Source organism: Lycium barbarum, chromosome 8 (assembly GCF_019175385.1).
Source record: "Lycium barbarum isolate Lr01 chromosome 8, ASM1917538v2, whole genome shotgun sequence".
Classification (NCBI taxonomy): Eukaryota; Viridiplantae; Streptophyta; class Magnoliopsida; order Solanales; family Solanaceae; genus Lycium; species Lycium barbarum.
Genome location: NC_083344.1, coordinates 29,971,006 through 29,991,322, shown reverse-complemented (window position 1 = coordinate 29,991,322; position 20,317 = coordinate 29,971,006). Strand labels below are relative to the sequence as shown.

Genomic DNA, 20,317 nt, shown 5'->3' with positions numbered 1-20,317 from the left:
ACAATTGACATTGGCATAGCAAGAAGCCAACCAATCCATGCCCATAATAACATCAAAGTCTACCATTTTTAACTCATGCAAGTCAATCATTGTACGACGGTAACAAATCACAACTATGCAGTTTCTATATACTCGGCTAGCTATTACCGGTTCACCAACGGGTGTAGACACCTCAAAAGGTTTGATCGACTCCGGTTCGACTCTAAACCGAACCGTGATATACGGAGTAACATATGACAATGTGGAGCCCGGATCTATCAAAGCATATACATCCTGAGAAAATACCGATAATATACCTGTGACCACATCAGAAAAAGACTTAAGATCTTGGCGTCCAGCCAAAGCATAAATACGGTGCTAAGGACCGCTAGAACTGGGGACTCTACCTCTGCTTGTACCATGGCTGACTGGCGCATGTGAACCTGGCCCCATAGGGCGTACAGATGATAGAGATCCGGCTACCAACCCTGAAGGCTGTGTCCTACCTCTACCACCAACTGAGGGGCAATCACGTATAATATGGTCGGGCCGACCACATGAAAAGCAAACCTCTGAACCCAAGTGGCACTGACCCCAATGTAACTTCCTACACTAGGAACATCGTGGTACGGGTGGCCTCGCCTGACCCGAATCACCTCCGAACTGAGATCCCGAAAAAATCTGACTTGGCCCAGAACGAGTAGATTTATCGAATCTCTGGCCTGAAAACCGTGTGGGCGCACTGGTCATAGAATGGCCTGAATGAGTAGAAAACTGTTGTCTGTGCCCGCCTCTATACTCACTTATCGGTCCCAAAGATCTAGCCCTCTTGCTATGTCCCCTATCATGCTCACGCTCACTTCTTTGTTGTTGTAGGCTTTCTTCTAAATTTTGAGAATGGGCCTGAGTGCGTGAAATATCCATATTGTCCTGAAGGGACGCAGTCAAGCACCTATCCATCAAATGTGGCCCTAGGCCTTTCACAAATCAGTGCACTCGGTCACCCATATCCGCTACCATGGCCGAAGCATACCTAGCCAAAGAATTGAAGCGGAGACTACTCTAAAGCACTCATACTACCTTGCCTCAAATTCAAGAATTTATCAGCTCTAGCTCGCCGAACTTCTGGAGGAAAATAATGTCGGAGGAAAGCATCAACAAATTTTTGCCATACCGGGGGAGGCGCATTGGCTCCCCGTGAAGACATGAAAACCGTGTACCAATGAACTGGAACGTCCCTCAATCTATAGGACGCTAATTCCACCGATTCGGTATCCGAAGCATGTATCAAGCGAAGCGTCCTCAACATTCCATCAATAAAATTCTGAGGGTCCTCATCCGTCTTTGATCCAAAGAATTCCAGAGGGTTCAAGCTAATGAAGTCATGGGCCCTTGCACTAACAACCCTATCACCTTGCCCCGTACTTTGCCGCTGAGTTTGGGCAGCAACCAATTGAGTAAGCAAATGAATGGCCTCTTTTACATCTTGGCCTGAAGCATCCGGTGGAGGAGCCGAAGGTGCTGGAGCTGGGGCTGAGGCTCCCTCACACTCCTCAGAAATAGGCACTGACTGGGAGGACTGAGACTGAGTCACATGTTGGGACTCACTTTCCTCTACAACTGTTGGTAGTGCTCTTTCAGCCCGCCTTTCTGCCACTGTCATGCCCTTTTGGGCTATCGCAGCCTTTCTCTTTACAGGCATTTCTGAAATACATAACACACCGTTAAGAAGTTCTTATGTCATAGCACTATCACACGATCTTATGAAGAAAGAAGGTCATTTATTCCTAAAAATACCCGCAGCCTCTTGTTTATAAGTGTGGCGCGCAACACACCCATAACCAAGACTCTACTGGACACAGCTCGTTGACACACCCTAGGAAGGAACTGCTCTGATACCACTTTTGTCACGACCCAACCAGAGGGCCGCGACGGGCACCCGGTGCTAGCCCACCCGGGCACCTCTTAACATACTTTCACATTTACATCTAGGTGAGCTACATAGCTAAATCATACTTTCTATCAATCAATCATACTAATCCCATTGGACAACAATACATTTATAGCATCATTAGCAACTACGCCCATATCAATGTACATAAGCCGACGAGGATAACAAAATGACATCCAAAATATAGGCCGACAAGGCCAAATACATCTAACCATATACACATGTCTAAGAGCCTCTAAGGAGAGTATGTCATATCATATAGGTGGGACAGGATCCCACTATGCCCATAAATATGTACACAAAAGAATCAATACCAAAAGTTATAGCTCCGAATGAAGTAGAGCTCCGCTATGCAGTCCCTGAGAAATATTGCTATGGATCAACCTGTCTCCCTAGCCACATGCGAGCATGACGCAGTGTCCACAAACAAAAGGACGTCAGTACGAAGAATGTGCTGAGTATGTAAAGCACGATCAATATCATTATAGAAGCATAATAAGCAACATAAGAGATACCATAATATGGAAGAGAGTAGTATCATCGTCATAAGCACTTACTTTCCATTCATAGGGACTTTCCATTTCTAATGCGTGATTGTGTATATACACCCATATCCGTATCCGTATTCATATCCGTACTCATTTACATTTCGTATCCATAATCGTATTCATATACATATTCTTATTCGTATTCGTATCATATTCGTATTCATACTCATATACATATCCATATCATATACATATCATTTACATAGCATACCCGACTACGAAGGTTTGGTGTTTCACGTACCCGACTATGGTTAGGCTCGGTTATCATACATACCTGGCCAACCAAGGCTCAGTGTTACACATACCTGGCCCTACCAAGGCTCAGTGTTATCCGTACCCAACTGCAGTGGTGCGCACGCATCGTCATATATATATATATAAATCTATATATTCTACCCGGCCATATAATCTTGGGGTTTCATAATAGCCATACATAGGCACACATACATATGAGTTCATAGGAATCTTTAGCATTATCACTACTATCATCGTCATCATTATCGTTATCGCTATTATCGTCGTCATCAGTATCATCATTACCATTATCGTCGTCATCATTATCGTCGTTTATTACATCTATCCTTATAGGATTATTCGTCATATGAGGAATTTAGTAAAATCGTAATACATATCAAGAATTATAAGCTTTGTAGCTTTTTGAAGATAGAATCATTTGGAGAGCATCATAGGCTCATAGAAGAATAGATATTTGGCCAAAGAACCATGGCTTATGAAAGAAGGGTTAGCCTTACATACCTTCCCGTTCAACTATCCTACACTTGCACGTTCTCCTTAAATGCTCACGTTTCTACCTTCATTAGAGTTATACTCATTAGAAAATCGATAGCTAGCATACATGACTAACACTAGAGAAAATTGGACAGCATATCCTTTAATTATAAGACTTCCTCTATATCATATATCAACTCCAAAACGTCAATAATACATTCACAATATCATAACAATAGTCTTTATTCATCCACATTATCCATATCTCTCAATTCACTTTCCAATTATCCATATCCATGGTCATAACACACAATTACATTCGTTCATATACAGTGCCTATCCCATGTTCTTAACATCATTTACAACATGATTATAATCATATCATATCACAAATCATTTCTCAATCCAAACTATTACTCAAGGATGACACTATTCCCACATTCATGACCCATTTTCTATTCTTTTACAATCCATGTGTTTCAACTTTCAAACACCTTAAACAACATGGAAATACCATCAAACTTACCTTAGAGGGTGTGGGAATGAATCTTGAGTGGAAATACTTCACTTGTACCAAACCCTAGTTGTCCTCCAATGGAATTTCTTGTGGTCCTCTAACCCTTGGAAGCTTTCTAACGCATAAACACTTTATTCTAGTCTTTGATGTTTGTGTTCTCTTGAACTTTAGTGGAATATTCTTAGAGGAGGGTTTTTGAGCTCTCAACACTTGTAGAATATGAAAAATGAAGTAAAAGAACCCAAGGCATCTATTTATACAAACATTAAAAATCAGCCCGTCGGGACTTCCCCGGACACTTATACGGTCCGTATAGTATTGTACGGCCTGTATAAGTGGTCATGGTTCACCAACCAGCAAATCAACTCCCTGCTGGGAGTTATACAGACACCTTATATGGACCATATAAAGTTATACGGACCGTATAAGTGGTCGTATAACTCCATTTCCCTGAAATGGTTTCCGTCGTTTCGTTCGATCTCCAATCCTTATGGAACCTTATTAACACTTGTATAATACTTCTTTAACCATACAATAGGCTCTATAGCAGCCCTTCAAAACATCACCACATAAACATTAGCTCAATCATAGCGGAACCTTTCCGAACACGACTTACGTTTCGCTCCCTTCAACAAATTAAACTTCACATATTCATAGAACTTCAAAATCTTATTGTATGAACTTCAAGTTATCTAATCCTTTGCTTAAACTCGTAGGGACTTCATAATCACCATAAGCTCACATTAGCCTATCCACAAGGCAACACATACGGAATTTCTGAGGTGTAACAATAAAATATCGTAAGGATAGAGTCGGTTGCTACGGGAACGTAAAGGATGCGAGGTTGATTATCCTAGACAAAGAGATAGGGTACAGGTACGAGTAAATATTTTTAAGTAAATTTATATTATCAGGATTTACAGTTAGGACGTAGAAAGATATGCTTGGAAGACCTACAGAGTTAGACATATGGTGAATATGAGAACCTGGAATAACTCAAATAAATCGGAAGCATATGAGCCTTATGAGTAGAATTTCAAGATGGTTACCAGATATAAGTTTGACTAGTTCGTCAAAAGAGAGGAGGCGTGATAAGCCGTGGGTTCAGGACAAAATCAAATGGCAACGGGATATCTCACAAGAAAAGGTGTTGAAAAGCAATAAAAAGATAAGTCATGAGTGGTTACATCAAGTATTATGTATACCCTTATGATTGATTTTACGACATGTTAAAAGTATTGATTGTGTTACATGTCAAAACTAAGGTACCAAGCACTACAGAGAGAATTATGATTGGGTTTTCTCAGGAATTAAAGTCAGATAGCGGTAACGCGACCAAATATGTAAGCACGAGCATTAGTAAAAAGAAGGTTATGATACCATGAAGGGGAGAGAATCTTGGACAAGGAAAACGTATACCCATTGAGGATCAAGTAATATATTTGAAGAAAAGGTTAGGATAAAAGCAGGAAAGCAGACAATAAGATGAAATTTAAATAAAACAATGGGAGAAAGAGTAATGTTGTACGTGACAAAGAATGAACACGAGGACCCCGGAACCAACCTATACGTCTTCACAACCAGAACCAAGAAGGTTGTAAATAATGGACAAAGGTGCATGCTTGAGGAGAAATAAACAGGTCTTATGAGAGCGACAAGGAAATTTTAAACTTCTGAGATTTAACCATGAGAATGGATCTGAACCCATGATTGGTACGCCTATTTAAGGGAAGAAAGTACCCCAAGAAGAGATTTTCAACGTCAAAAGGGATTCGTACTCGTAACGAAACACTCCAAAGTCTCCTAAACTAAGAGTAAATAATGAATAATAGAAACAGGCATTTTATGAGTAAAAGAAAACAAAAGAAACTATGTGTCACACCCCAATTCTGATAGGGCATGATGGGCACCCGACCCTCACTTAGAGCCAAGCGAACCCGCTGGTTCTTTACTGGACTCTCAATTGTGAAATGATATGCATAAGGAAAGCTTTTCAAAACATTATTTTAGTCTTTCTTAACTCAAGTAAAAATTTGTAATAGTATGAATCCGTAAAGTAATGCATAATGCTACATTGGCTTCCATAGCTGCTTACAAGGCTAATGTACTCTATACATGACTCTGTCTGCAAAAGTCTCTAACATAAGATATGATATCAAAACCTAAGTTGGGACAGGACCCCAACATACCCATAATGTGCATGACTCAGTTCATGAGGACATTCTCCGACGCGGTATCACTCCGAACCGAATGGAGTATACAATCCACCTAACAGCCTTGATAACATTCCTGCAAAGCAATATGGGGCTGTGTGGCATGAAACACAGCACCCCCAGGCAAAAAGACGTCAGTACGGATAATGTATTGAGTATGTAAAGCATAATCAATAGCATAATGAAAGCATATGAAATAACATAGTATGGACGAGTTATGAAATCAAAGAGCTAGGTATGCCTGTAGTAATGCTCATTATACTTACTTATCCTCTTTCTACTTGGAAACTTCCATTTCATACATTTGAACACATAGTAATATCATACCCGACCATATAGGTTCGGTGTCTTACATACCCAGCCATAATAAAGCTTGGTGTTATACGTACCTGGCCCTACCAAGGCTCAATGTTATCCGTACCTGGCCCTACCAAGGCTCAGTGTTATACGTACCCAACTGCACTGGTGTGCGCACAATAGATATCATACCCGGCCATATAGGCTCGGTGTCACAAAATAGCATCATACATTTATAACATACATATGTATCCGAGAGAAACATTTCGACACTATCGGGGTGGCACAAAGTCTATAAACTCCCGATTTCTATTATTGAATCACCATCATCTTTATCGCCATCACTATTATCATCATCATCATTATCATCATCACTATTATCATCTTCATCATTATCGTTATCGCTATTGCCATTATCATCATCACTATTATCATCGTTATCATTATCATTATCACTATTATCATTATCATCATCACTATTAGGAGCTTCTGCCAAAGTATCTCAAGGATATTGTAACTTATGAACTCCTAGCGTCTCTAAGATTTGGACATTTTGGATATCTTAGATGGCATCTCTAGAATTGATCTCATCATCATCGTTGTCGTACTCATAACATATCTTTTACCTTTATCTCATATGAAGCCCTTTATGAACGTAGACTCATAATTTTCCGGAATATAAGAAAGTCATGGAAAAATCTGAGAATTCATGCCATGGAGTCATGCCTTAGAAAGAATGGACTAACCTTACATACCTTTTCGTTTAGCTACTCTATCGCTTGAGCGTTCTCCTCCAATGTTCTTGTTTCTACCTTCAAGAGAGTTTGTACTAACAATAGATAATCGATAGCTTAAGCATACTTGATTAGAGCTAGAGAAAATTGGATAGCATTTCCTTTGTTTTTACAACTTTCTCCATATCATATATCAACTCCCAAACGTCTATAATAACATTCATGATATCATAAGCAAAAATCTTCATTCACCTACATTATTCAAATTCCCCAATTTCACTACAAATCATCCATAACCATTGTCATAATACACTATCACATTCACTCATATGTAATGTTTATCCCATGTTCTTAGTGTCATTTATAACATATTTATAATCACAACATATCATGAATCACGATTCATTCTAAGCTACTACTCAAAAATGTCACTATCTTCATATATATGACCCATCTTCTACTTCCTTTCATAATCCAAGTCTTTCAACTTCTATATCCTTTAAACAACATGGAATGATCATAGAACTTACCTTTGATAGTGTAGGAATGAACTTTGGGTGGAAACACTTCACTTGAGCAAAACCCTAGTTCCACTTCCAATGAGATTTCTTGTCTTGGATGAACCTTAATGAGTTTCTTGCACTTGATTCTCTTGGTTTGATGAAGTTGATCCTTAGTTTCACTTGAATTCTTGTGGGAGAAATGTGAAGAGTGTTCTAGAAAGTTCTTGAGAGAAGGGGAGTGAAAAATGAAATAAAATTAAATGAACTTGGGCCCCTTTTTTATTAACTTAAATCTGTCCCGATTCGGTTTCACGGACTAACATACAGTCCGTATAATTTATATGGATCGTATGTGTGACCGTAGGTTTGGTCCAGTGAAGGTTGCAATTCTGGGCAGATTATATGGCCTAACAAACAGCTAGTATAATTTATACGGCCTAACATACGGCCGGTATCTTTTATACGGCCTAACATACGACCAATATCTTTTATACGGCCTAACATACGACCAGTATCTTTTATACGGTCTGTATAGTGGTCCGTATAATCCACAGTTTCCCGAAACTTGTTCTCGTCAACTCGTTTGATCTACAATCCTTATGGAACCTTCTTAACACTTCATTACCAATCTAAGGGACGTTATAACTCCTCTCCAAGACATCATTAAGTCATCATTACTTGGTACTTTGTAAATCTTTTTCGATACATAACGTATACCTCGCCTTTCTCGACGAACTTTCTTCTCTTCCCTCGAATGTCTTTGGAAATCTCAATTAGGATCATTAAATACTATTTATTACTTATAGAAACATTGTATACTTCGTGCCTTTCATTCATCCATTCACTGTGCAACAACATGATATTTTTCGAGGTGTAACACTATGACGACTAAAGGAAGGAAGAGGTGTCAATGAAATGGTTAAAGAGAATTATCTTGCCGCCGACAACAATGAGAAGGTTAATGAGTCAGTAGGCTTGCCCAAAGGAAAACAAATTGAAATTATAAGACAATGGTTGCGTGAAAGATACAAAGATGTGATTATGAAGAAAACCGAGAAAATTCGAGATATATATATATATATATATATATATATATATGTGTGTGTGTGTGTGTGTGTGTACAAGTTGTAGTATCATAATGGAAGATGAAGACTCGACAAAAGAAGAAAGGAAAAGGTGTACTTGTGAGGATTTCATGATAAGAACAAGAACAGACAGAACACTAGAAGGACTATGATGCATGGCTGTGATGCAAACAAGTAGTTAAGAAGAATTACGGGACAAAATGAGCTAAGCTAATGAAAGGATGATTCGTTGGAGTGGATGGTGTGGAGTATCAACATTTAATGGTATAGTATAGACATAAATCGGAATTGGGAACCTAGAGCAAGGAGAATTTCAAAGATATTAAGAAGATAGTCGTGGCGGAAGACTACGGCTAGAGGAGTGTGGTATAGTCAGACACTCCATAAGGGGCCTAATGGATTTCGATGTCCCCATTAATTCATTAGCCTAGGGGACTACTAGTCATGAAAGATAGAAGTGAAAAGTCAATAAAGTAGGCATCTTAATTGTATCCAATATGTATAAGAATTTTGATTTGATACAAGAACTCAACTAGCAAAAAGGGAAATAAGTTAAACCATGCGATGAAATGAACTTCGGCATTATATGGAATAGAGGAGTTGAAGGATCGCTAAGGTCGGTCAGATGACTATTAAAGATGGTTAATACTCAAAGGTTAGTGGTATATAAGAACATCCTTTAAAAGGGGGGAAGAAAAAATTCAATTCTAAGATGAACTATAATATTCCCAAGCTCAAAAGAGGGAAATATACTGGATTGAAGGAGCCAAAATTCGAGATGAACCGATATTTCAACAATGTGCTAAAGAAAAGTGAGAATGGATTAAATGCAAGTATATCATGAGACAAATATGGAAAGGAGAATAAGTTTCGCCAATGCGATACGTTGTATTCCGGTCTATGACTCGAATCACTCGCATCGAAGAAATTTTAGGTACATTTATATATGCAGTAAGGTACTCCAAGGGGCAACAGAAGGAGTACGAAAGGTCGCATGTGACCAGGGATAAGTATAAGGGACAATCGGGACTACTAAAAAGAACTTGTAGCACTAGAAGAGATGAAATCTTTAAAAGAGGAAAAATTATAGGAAGTTCAGTAATCTTCAAAGAAAAGGAAGATAATGTACTTATGGATAGCAAGACAGCAGTACTGCCTGAGATTAGGGAGTACCTCGTATGTAATGAAATTCCAAGTCACCCGTTATATCAATTGTGAGAGTGTATGACATAGAACCATATAAACAATCGCCATGATGAAATGGCCAACAAAATGGTGCAAGGATAATTGTCACGACCCAGCCCCGTGGGCCACGACTAGCACCCTAGCTGAGTACCCAGACCAAATCGCACATTCATTTACCGAATCCAAACTTATTTCAAAAGTTCATAAAAGTCATATCAAATATAGATTATATCAAAATATGTCTTGAGCGGTCGCGCAAATCAAAATGTCATATCGAATCCAAACGGAGCGGCGGAATAGACATCGCCGGTCATAAGTGCAAATATAAGCATAAGGGCCATTTAGGGCCATCATCACAAACTGACCGCTGTAAGACCAGAAAACAAAATCAAACAAACATACACAGGACCCTCGCCCCACATACATGACTACAGGCCTCTACGAATTCAAAACAAAGACATATGGCGAGCCAGGGCCCCGCCGTACCCAAATAGTCAAATGTACAGAACATATACATAGCAAGAGAAGCCTGTACCAAAAGTGGACTCCGAGTCAAGAAGGAGTACTCCGAAATAGCAGAGAGTGAAGCCTACAACGGAGGATCACCAATGTCTGTACCTGCGGGCATGAAACGCAGCCCCTGAAGAAAGGGGGTCAGTACGAAATATGTACTGAGTATGTAAAGCACGGAGTACAGAAATATGAGCCAAAACTGAAAGTAAACCGGATATCAAAGGGAAGTACCAATCAGTATGTCAAAATCCGTATCAAATCATATACATATACATAATGCAAACGAAATCATGCAAACGCTCAACAACGTGGTCGCCACTCCGACGCTGGCGCCACACACAGCATAACACCAGAAGGTTTCGAATCTCCGTACATCCCCGAACACAAACATAAGTGAGCGTATCGCATCACTAGCCATATCACAGCATAACTCCAACCGGAACCCGGCCCTATGGCGAGGTCTCGGGAATCGTAACACAGCATACAGCCGAATTATCATAGGGCGCACGAATCATAACCGGCCCGGCAACCGGTGAACGAAGTCAAAATAAGGCACGAGCGGAGTCGTGAGCAAACAAATGCAAATCATATTTCAAAATAGCCTTTCAAAACATAATGATTTCATAAGTCATTTCATAACCCAAAATAATCGAATACTTAGCTGATACGAAGGTTTATTTCACAAAATGTTTCCAAAGTGGTACGTATGGCTCAAAACAAAACTTAACATATCATAATAGTCAAAACATAATTCATAGAGGGAAGTCTCAAAGTCGAAGATCTCATATCGAAGTTCATCCAAAAAAAGAGCCCGATAGGACAAAGAGGGCGTCTCGGGGTTAGCGGGCCCACCTCGAGTCAGATTGAGGTGGCGAACATAATTTACGAACATTTAAAGGCCAAAAGATCATATATAATGATTTCAAAGTGACCCGATCACATTTCGATAGGTTTCGAACATTTGGTTGCATTCTAGCCAAAATAGAACCTTTATGCTTCAATTGAATTGAATGAATAGTAGTTGTTTTGTAGATCGGGTTTCGAGGAGCAGAAATGCTCCGGAGGTTCCAATATCCACCTAACATACTAAGACATGCCAAACGAAGAAGTGGGAAGCTTTACATACCTTATGGACGTCTTATGCTTTCCTTAAAATCAAATCCCGTTTCGTCTAGAATCTGCAAATGGTCAAAGTTACCAATTAGAGATTCTTAGGCTTAAGATTTCCATTAACTTGATTTTTGTCTACCGAAATTTCGGCAGCATTTCCCCTATAAATCTAACACCCCCGAGACTTAGCTCGGCTCAAAATACATCAACAACAACAACCCAAACATCATCAAACAACACAAACCATAATCAAGTCATTCTAGCTTCAAAGTCCTACCGTACTACACAAGTTGACAATCTTTCATTCAAACTTCACAATTCCAAACTTATATCCACATTATTGTATTCATTCACTCATACAAGATTATTCAATCACACCTCACATATATTCCTAATCATATACAAAGTTTCCCGAAATTCATTCCTTTCCATATTTCATTCAAAACATCAAAAATTACGACGAACGTTCTAACTCTCATTGTTTCACTCCAAATTCATTAACATCAACCATAAGTCACATTTAAAGTCTTTAGTATCAAAGATATACAATGATATACGCAAATATATAAAAGGTATACACTTTCCCGTAATGATCCGAAATCCTTTTCCAACGCCAATTCAATTCCTTAAACGTTCATTTACGACATAAAGGTCGCAACGACACATTGAACAAACTAAACAAGATCAAACTCACACTCCTTTCTCCTTCTTAGGGCTCACGGCCACTATGCAAAACACACACACACACACGGCTTCATTCACACATCAAAGTTACGGAATTCTCGCCTATTATTAATCCTTAACATATTCATACCAATTCCATAACATTAAAGTAACAAAATTCTTACCTTTTCTTGAAAATCCGACTTGTCGCAAACGTGATTCTTCCTCCAAATAAATTGTATCACGTTGAAGAGCGTCTTGCGCTTGCTATAACTACAACAAGGACACGATTTTTAGGATTAAAACAAGGCTAGATTTTTTTTTTCTTTCTCTCTTTTTCAAGCTCGGCCGAGAGCTATGCTAGGAGTATTGTTCAATTTTTTTTTTTGTGTTTGGTATGGCTTCTTGATAATTACAAGGGAAGATATGGATATATATCAACTAAGGGTCATGTGAAAATCACATGACCACTTAATGAGGGGCTTGGGCCTTGCCTTGTGGCCGGCCACCCCATTGGACTTGGGCCTAAATTTTGTTCCAATTTTCTTGGCCCAATTCATTAGAAGTCCCATTTTGTAATTCCCGAAACTAATTTCCGAAATTCCAAATTTACCATCGGCCTTCCCCAATGTCTTAGCACCAATAATTTCATAACCAACATAGTCATATCCACTAAAATCAAAATATTTCCTCATAACACACAAGTCTTAATTATTTCTCGATTTCCAATTATACGAAAACACGGAACATAACATTCTCCCCCCCTTAAGAACATTCGTCCCCGAATGGTAAATTAACCTTATAAAGTCTTATGACCCAGGCGGGGGAGTTCTTTATTATTTGTGGCATACAAAAATTATTTTTATCAACCAACATAACAACTGAAAGGTTCAGATTACCTATGGACGTCGGGAACAAATGGGGGTATTTCTTCTTCATCTCGTCCTCCGCCTCCCAAGTCATCTCCTCCCGATTATTGTTGCGCCACAGGACTTTGACGGAGGGCACTTCTTTAGTGCGTAGTCTCCGCACCTGTCGATCCAGAATAGATACAGGCTGCTCGTCATAAGATAACTGCTCCGTCACCTGAATGTCATCAACTGGGAATATCCTGGAATGATCACCAATACATTTGCGCAACATAGACACATGAAACACCGGGTGTACGGCCTCCAAGTCGGATGGTAAGTCTACCTCATAGGCGACCTCGCCTATCTTTCGAACGATCTGATACGGCCCAATGTACCGGGGGCTCAACTTACCCTTTCTACCGAATCTCATGACACCCTTCATGGGCGACACCTTCAGGAACACCCAGTCGCCAATCTGGAACTCTAACGGTCGACGTCGTCTATCTGCATAAGCTTTCTGTCGACTCTGAGCAGCCAATAATCGTTCTCGAATAAGCTTTACCTTATCTACAGCTTCCTGGATCACATCTGGCCCAATCAGCTTAGTCTCGCCCACGTCAAACCAACCAATAGGAGATCTGCATTTCCTGCCATAAAGGGCCTCGTACGGAGCCATCTGGATGCTGGAGTGATAACTGTTATTATAGGCAAACTCAATAAGCGGCAAATGATCATCCCAGCTGCCTCGAAAATCAATAACGCAGGCCTGCAACATATCTTCGAGCGTCTGAATAGTGCGCTCGGCCTGTCCGTCGGACTGAGGGTGAAAAGCTGTACTGAGGCTCACCTGAGTCCCTAATCCCTCCTGAAATGACCTCCAGAAATTAGCTGTAAACTGGGCACCTCGGTCAGTAATAATAGATATAGGGACTCCGTGAAGTCTGACTATCTCTCTGATATACAATCTGGCATAGTCCTCAGCCGAATAAGTAGTCCGAAACGGAAGGAAATGGGCTGATTTCGTCAGCCTGTCAACAATAACGCAGATAGAGTCGTACCTGCGTGGAGTGCGCGGTAACCCAACAACGAAATCCATATTAATCATCTCCCATTTCCAGGCTGGAATCTCCATCTCCTGTAATAATCCACCGGGCTTCTGATGCTCGATCTTAACTTGCTGGCAGTTTGGGCACTGACTAACAAACTCAGCAATATCTTTCTTCATGCCGTCCCACCAATACAAACACCTGATATCCCGATACATTTTAGTGGAACCAGGATGAACAGAATACCGTGCATTATGGGCCTCGCCCATAATCTGCCGCCGTAAGCCCGCAACGTCCGGTACACAGAATCTGCCGTCATATAATGATACTCCTTCAGGCGATATCTCAAACTGAGTCTTTGCTTTATTAAGAGCCACATCTCTGTACTGAATCAGAAGAGGATCTTCAAACTGGCACTGCTTTACCTCCTGAATAATAGATGATTCAGCAACTGCACGAACAGAAATCCCAGAATCTCCAGAATCTGCCAAACGAACTCCGAGGCTGGCCAGTTGATGAATATCACGAACCAAATCTCTCTTATCAGATGGTACACCAGCCAGACTGCCTACGGACTTGCGGCTAAGCACATCAGCTACCACATTGGCTTTCCCCGGATGGTACAGAATATCAACGTCGTAATCCTTTAGTAACTCAAGCCATCTCCGCTGCCGCAAATTTAGCTCCTTCTGCTTAAAAATATACTGGAGACTCTTATAGTCCGTATAAATATCAACATGGACCCCATATAAATAATGCCGCCAAATCTTCAAAGCATGAATTACTGCGGCCAACTCAAGATCATGAGTGGGATAATTCTTCTCGTGCGGTCTGAGCTGCCGGGAAGCATAGGCTATGACTCGACCGTGCTGCATCAATACACAACCTATCCCAATACCAGAGGCGTCACAATAGACAACATACCCGTCGGGTCCCTCTGGAAGAGCCAAAACTAGTGCTGTAACCAATCTCTCTTTCAGCATCTGAAAGCTGCGCTCGCAGCCATCTGTCCACTGGAATTTCGCTGCTTTCTGAGTAAGCCTCATCAGTGGTGCTGCAATAGAAGCAAATTCCTCCACGAACCTGCGATAATATCCGGCCAATCCTAGAAAGCTGCGCACCTCTGTCGGTGTAGTAGGCCTGGGCCAATTCTGTATAGCCTCAATCTTCTGCGTATCGACCCGAATACCGTCTGCACCGACAATATGGCCCAAGAATGCCACAGAAGTCAACCAGAATTCACATTTGGAGAATTTAGCATATAACTTCTGCTGACGGAGAATGCCAAGTACCGTCCTCAAATGATCTTATTGCTCCTCGGCTGATCACGAGTAATTCAGAATATCATCAATAAACACAATAACAAACATGTCTAGAAAAGGCCGAAATACCCGATTCATCAGATCCATAAATACCGCTGGAGCATTAGTCAGCCCGAAAGACATAACTCTGAACTCATAGTGCCCGTACCGGGTCCTGAAAGCAGTCTTCGGGATATCTGACTCCCGCACTCGCACCTGATGATAACCTGAGCGCAGATCTACCTTCGAAAAATATTTAGCACCCTACAGCTGATCAAACAAGTCATCAATCCGGGGGAAGGGATATTTATTCTTAATAGTCACCTTATTCAGCTGCCGGTAGTCGATACACATCTGCAGTGACCCATCTTTCTTTCTAACAAACAATACCGGCACTCCCCAGGGTGATGTGCTGGGTCTGACAAAGCCCTTATCCAACAAACCTTTCAGCTGCTCCTTCAACTCTTTCAATTCAGCCGGTGCCATCCTGTACAGAGGAATAGATATAGGCTGCGTGTCTGGCAACAACTCTATAGTAAAATCAATCTCCCGCTCAGGCGGAAGGCCAGGAAGCTCGTCGGGATATACATCTGGAAACTCACTGACGACCGGAACAGACTGAAGGGTAGGTATCTCCGCTGCAGTATCGTGCACACGAACCAAATGATAGACATAACCCTTCTGGATCATCTTCTTAGCCTTGAGGTATGAAATAAACTTATCCCTCGGCGATGTTGTGGATCCGAACCACTCTATGACTGGTTCCCCTGGAAACTGAAAACGGACTACCTTTTTCTGGCAGTCAACATTAGCATAACAGGAAGACAACCAGTCCATACCCATAATGACATCAAACTCAAGCATGTCTAACTCTATCAGATCAGCCTTAGTGCAACGATCATAAATAGTCACAGAACAATCCCTATAGATCTGTCTCGCTATAACAAAATCCCCAACCGGCGTAGCTACCTCAAATGGCTCTATAGGCTCAGACACTATCCCAATCTTACTAGCAACGAGCGGGGAAATATATGATAAAGTAGAACCAGGGTCAATCAATGCATATACAGATCTGGAAAAAACCAGTAATGTACCTGTGACGACGTTTGGCGAAGCCTCCTGATCCTGGCGGCTGGCCAAAGCATATATGCGGTTCGAGGGACCGCTAGAATCTGAAACGCCACCGCGGCCTCGACCGCGTCCTGCCGGTGCTGGCATACCTCGCCCTCCAGGGCGTGCAACAGATGGAGCAGATGATGAACCGGCGGCTGACCCTGTCGGCTGAGCCACACTACCAGAACCGCTAGCCAACGGACAATCTCTCATAAAATGGCCCTGACCACCACACGAAAAACAAGCTCCAGTGGCTCGATAGCACTCCCCAGGATGAGACTTCCCGCAATGAGAACAACGGGGCCTGGGTGGTCTGGCCTCGCTGGGGCCTCTGGATACCTGTGAACCTGCCGCTTTGGAGCTCTGACCGGCCCCAGACGGTCCCGCACTATCAAATCTCCGGCTGCCTGACTGAGTACTCCGGCCGGACGGATGTAGCTGTCTGCCTGACTGCTGCTGCTGAGGCTGTCCGCCTCGAGAATCCCCGGAATAACCTGCGGACCTAGCCCTCTTGGGCGGCCTCCTGTCCCGATCTCTACCAGAGTGATCAGACCTGTGACGGTCCTCCATACCCATCGCATAGGCCTGAAGTCGGGCAATGTCCATATCTGTCTGTAATGACACCGCCATACAGCCGTCAATCAAATACCGATCCAATCCCATAACATATCTGTGCATCCGATCGGACATATCTGCTACCACGGCCGGTGCATATCGGGCCAGAGAATCAAACTCAAGAATATACTCGCGAACACTCCGACCCCTCTGCTGCAGATGTAAAAATCGGTCAGCCCGCGCCCGCCGTAACTCTGGGGGCAGAAAGTGGCGGGTGAATGCTGTCACAAACTGATCCCACGTAGCTGGAGGAGCACCCTCACCCCTAGATAACTCCTAAGTCTCGTACCAGTGAGTGGAAACATCTCGAAGTCTGTGCGAAGCCAGCTCGACCGACTCGGTCTCTGAAGCCCTGACCAAGTCCAGTGAGCGCTGCATCCCCCGAATAAAGTCGTGGGGGTCCTCGTCAGGCTTAGACCCGAAAAACTCTGGAGGGCCACATAATAAAAACTCCCGAACTCTCAGGCTGTCCAGCCTGTCGTCATCATCATCGTCCCTCTGCCCGCGTCGGCGAGCCTGTCCTGCCACCAGTGTAGTCAGCAACTGTACAGCCTCCCTCAGGGTCCTATCCTCCGCCCCTGGCTGAGGAGCTGGAGTCTCGGGAGCGGGTACACGGACCTCTGGAGCTGCTGAAGGTCCTGCTCCAGGCTGTACTAGTGCGGGTGTAGCAGACCCCTCAGAATGAGGCACAACCTCAGGCAAATCATAAACACGAGCCCGAGTAGCTCGCTGTGCCTGACTAGTCTCTCCCATCCTCGCCTTGCCCTTCTAGGCCGCTGTTGCCTTTTTCGGAGGCATCACTGCAAACACAAGAACGAGTCAGATCAGAATAATCCTAATAACACAGCTCTATCGCACGATCTAAGATTCCAAAGAAAGTAACATCCTAAATGCCCTGTAGTTCCCTGTGTATAGATGTGGTGCACAACACATCGATAGACAACACTCTACGAGACACGGCCTGTAGACATTCCGAGGACAAACTGCTCTGATACCACTTTTGTCACGACCCAGCCCCGTGGGCCGCGACTGGCACCCTACCTGAGTACCCAGACCAAATCGCACATTCATTTATCGAATCCAAACTTATTTCAAAAGTTCATAAAAGTCATATCAAACATAGATTATATCAAAATATGTCTTGAGCGGTCGCGCAAATCAAAATGTCATATCGAATCCAAAAGGAGTGGGGGAATAGACATCGCCGGTCATAAGTGCAAATATAAGCATAAGGGCCATTTATGGCCATCATCACAAACTGACCGCTGTAAGACCAGAAAATAAAATCAAACAAACATACATAGGACCCTCGCCCCACATACATAACTACAGGCCTTTACGAATTCAAAACAAAGACATATGGCGAGACAGGGCCCCGCCGTACCCAAATAGTCAAATGTAGAGAACATATACATAGCAAGAGAAGTCTGTACCAAAAGTGGACTCCGAGTCAAGAAGGAGTACTCCGAAATAGCAGAGAGTGAAGCCTACAATGGAGGATCACCAATGTCTGTACCTGCGGGCATGAAACGCAGTCCCCGAAGAAAGGGGGTCAGTACGAAATATGTACTGAGTATGTAAAGCACGAAGTACAGAAATATGAGCCAAAACTGAAAGCAAACCGGATATCAAAGGGAAGTACCAATCAGTATGTCAAAATCCGTATCAAATCATATACATATACATAATGCAAACGAAATCATGCAAACGCTCAACAACGTGGTCGCCACTCCGACGCTGGCGCCACACACAGCATAACACCAGAAGGTTTCGAATCTCCGTACATCCCCGAACACAAACATAAGTGAGCGTATCGCATCACTAGCCATATCACAGCATAACTCCAAACGGAACCCGGCCCTATGGCGAGGTCTCGGGAACCGTAACACAGCATACGGCCGAATTATCATAGGGCGCACGAATCATAACCGGCCCGGCAACCGGTGAACGAAGTCAAAATAAGGCACGAGCGGAGTCGTGAGCAAACAAATGCAAATCATATTTCAAAATATCCTTTCAAAACATAATGATTTCATAAGTCATTTCATAACCCAAAATAATCGAATACTTAGCTGATACGAAGGTTTATTTCACAAAATGTTTCCAAAGTGGTACGTATGGCTGATAACGTCCAAATCCACCCTATTAATTAGAATGGGCACAGTCGTATGCAAATATAATTTACCCAACTATGAGTCGGGGTCGAATCCCACAGAGAACAATATGTAGGTGATTTAAGCAGATTAGGAATTATCACTAACAATAGCTATGCCCGAACGCATCAATGGTTGTTTTTGATAAGGTTTTTATAAAATATGGAAATATAAATTCTAATCTACAAAGCAAGTAAATTGATCAATGGCAACAAGAATGGAAGAAGGGAAACTACTTCTCAAGTAACGATCCAATCTATTTCACGAATTGTAAATAATAGCAAGTTTATGTTATTTAGCCTCGGATAATGACTCTAAATTAACTTCTTCCGAAGATTAACTAGACTACCCAATTGAAGATCCCTCAAGCAATTAGGAGCATTAAGAACACCCGAATATGGCTATAAGTGGTATTGCCTATTCCTAGGTCAACTTCCATTAGATGAGGGTTAACGCCCCAAATTCATGTTAATTATTCTATCCGAACTCCGTTCTTCCTCTTCCGAGTTTCAAACAAAGTAAATGGGCGAGTTCAAAGGTTAGCTAATCCAATGAAAACATTCAAGAACAAGAATAATTAAAAAAGCAAAAACTTACTTGATTAAGAACAATGCAAATGAATAAATAAGCACAACAAGAGTATCAATCTTAATTGTCACCAAGAGATTTCCATCAACAAGGATTAAAAAGAAGAGAGAACATTTTTGTAGGAACCCTAGCCTCCAACTTGTGGGAGCTGCCAAAGATGATCTGATATTTTGCCCTAGTTTTCTATTTATATGAACTGGGATGGAAGGCATCGTCAAAATCCGAGTTCTGGTCGAAAACGCAGAAAAATCCTTCAATGCGATCGCGCCACGTCACTGCGCGATCGCGTGTAATTGCTTCGTTTACGAATCGCGAACGCGAGAAGAGGAACCGCGATCGCGCAGGGTCACGGACGCGCGTGACCGCGACCGCGTGAACTAACTGCGCGTTCGCGCAGTGTCACGGACGAGCGTCACCGCGACCGCGTGATCTTGCCGCGCGATCGCGAAGAGCAATATTTCGCGAAAATTTCCAGAACTTCCAGTTATCCCCAGTTTTGCAACTTTTTTGCTTGTTTTCCACACTTAGGCTCTAGGGACCTCGTATAACCTGAAACATGACAAAAACCACGTAAAATAATACAGACTTGCTTAAAAACAAGTAAAACTTATAGTTAAAAAGCA

The 20,317-nt window shown here is 42.1% G+C and overlaps 1 long non-coding RNA gene across 1 annotated transcript in view; it reads right to left on the bottom strand.

Moving 5' to 3' along the window:
- The window catches only part of LOC132605043 (uncharacterized), a 69,878-nt gene extending 53,300 nt beyond the window's left edge, over positions 1-16,578 (bottom strand). Inside the window, exon 1 of the long non-coding RNA XR_009568983.1 lies at positions 16,320-16,578. This is a non-coding gene — a long non-coding RNA (uncharacterized LOC132605043). The remainder of the gene's footprint in view (positions 1-16,319) is intronic.
- Positions 16,579-20,317: the final 3,739 nt, after the last annotated feature.